Below are 2,267 nucleotides of genomic sequence, written 5' to 3'. Positions count from 1 at the left end.
TGGAAAATCCTAACTAATACAAAGAGGGATGTCAAATTTTTATACAGCTATGCAATGGAATACTATAGATATATTAATTTTATGTTCAAGTTCATTAATTTTATGTTCAATTTTATATTCAGTTAAAGTTTTTAATAATTTTTTTATGTTAGTAGGTAAAGTAATATAGTCAGATTTAAAATTCATCAGGCTCTAGTTTAATAAAGGTCTATATTGGCAGCCATGGTTTAACATTATATCTGTTTCTCTCTTTCTGACTGTCATTTTGGGCAAGTTTTATCACATCCCTGGGTTTTAATTCCTAAGTCATAAAATAACGGATCATAATCCTTCAACTGCCTAGTCAGAGACGTTCTGGCAAGACAAATAACATATGACAGGACTTTAAAATTTTAGACTAAAAGAATTTTATGGATTTCAGAAATCCAAGGTAGAATTATCATGTTCCCCCTTTCCCCTGCCCCCGCATGCCTACTGCCCTCTCTTCTGAAGTATCCTTGCTGCCCACAGTTAAAGCTTTTCAATAGTAAATGATTTGAAGATCTGTTAAGCTGCTGTTAAGGCTTTGGTATTTCAGAGAATTTCAGGCCAATTCTACTCATTATTCCATCATTTTTTGATCATATGTTTTCTCCTCTCATATATCAATACCAATAATTTTTAGGAAGACAGATTGATACAGATACGAGATGCACTAGGAGAAAAACCTGAGATCAAATGAACGTTAAATAATACTATTTCTATACTAGCATGGATTCAAGTATAATGAGGCTCTGGCATTAATCTTTACTTTGGCTTCAGCTGCCTTCTGCCCTAGAATTGGTCATATTTTCCTCACCTAGATTATTTAATAGAAAGTTCTAGGAGAAATGAAGAATGAAAAGAATCTCAGGGTGCCTGGGTGGCTCAGTCAGTTAAGCGTCTGCCTTCAGCTCAGGTAATGATCCCAGGGTCCTGGGATCCAGCCCCACATCAAGCTCTCTGCTCAGCAGGGATTCTGCTTCTCCCTCTCCCTCTGCGTCTGTGTGCACGTGCTCTCTTTCTCTCAAATAAATGAATAAAAATATTTTTTAAAAAATTCTCTCCTAATACAGGCAAAGGGGATATGAGATCTCAGTTATGTCCCTGGGTTAGCACAACCTTGTGTGTGACCTTAAGTAAGCCAATTAACATATCTTTGTCAAAGGTTTGTATATAAAGCATCATGAAATATACAGAGTAAAAATATAAGGCATTATAATTATTTTTATTTAGTATCCAAGAAAGCAAAACTATGATAAAACCAAAGCTATATAACATACATTCACTTAGAAGAGAATTCAGAAGTGTAAAACCAGAGGAAAGGTGGACAACAGAGTTTGTCTCTATCCTTTTAAGTAAGACATGTAATACCTTCTACCATCCCCTCAAAATGGCTATGTAATCTAGTCCTTCTTTGCTACATGTTGACAGAAAGAATCAGATCTACAGAAAAGTTAGGAATAGTAAATGCACCCTACAAGGATGCAGAAAGCAGTTTAAAACAAAGGGATGTGAATATTGTTAGAAATACCTGCCACCGTCCTGGCTTCTTGATTTGTCTTGGGAATAAAAATGTGGCAGTGACATGAACTTTAAAGATTTGCTTGGGGGTGCCTGGGTGGTTCAGTCGGCTAAGCATCCGACTCATGATTTCAGCTCAGATCATGATCTTAGGGTTGTGAAATCGAGTCCCACGACAGGCTCTGCGCTCAGTGCAGAGTCTGCTTGAGCTTCTCTCTCCCTCTCTCTCTGCCCCTCCCCCCACTCATGCTCTCTAAATAAATAAATGAATGAATAAAATCTTTAAAGATTTGTTTGATTTTATTTTGAAATGAAAGAGGTAACAAGATCCCAATAGAGATAGGAAGAGAACAAAGATCGTAACTTTATTATCTAAATCCAGAGGAAAACCCTCAAAATTTTTGCCTAATATTTATTTAAATTGAACAACAAAAATTTATTAAGTACTTTTCACCATCCCTTGCTCTGGTTCCCTCCTCTATATGTCTCTCCTAACACAGTTTTAGATCTTTTCAGGACCCAGGAAAGGTTAAATATAGATATTGTATCCTGGACCCATATTATCTCTCCCTCCTTTCCCACAAACTCAGTTTCTTTCCGTGAGTCAACATGGAGCAGAGTTCAGACAATAAACCAAGTGAAGCAATCTGTTTTGTACTCTGCCCTGCTCTGCTCCTCCTTAACTGTCATTTATGGGTAGCATAGCTTCCTTAATACTGGTTTTT

This window comes from Neomonachus schauinslandi, chromosome 5 (genome assembly GCF_002201575.2).
Source record: "Neomonachus schauinslandi chromosome 5, ASM220157v2, whole genome shotgun sequence".
Lineage (NCBI taxonomy): Eukaryota > Metazoa > Chordata > Mammalia > Carnivora > Phocidae > Neomonachus > Neomonachus schauinslandi.
The sequence above is the reverse complement of the archived record's forward strand: the minus strand, read 5'-3'. Positions refer to the sequence as shown.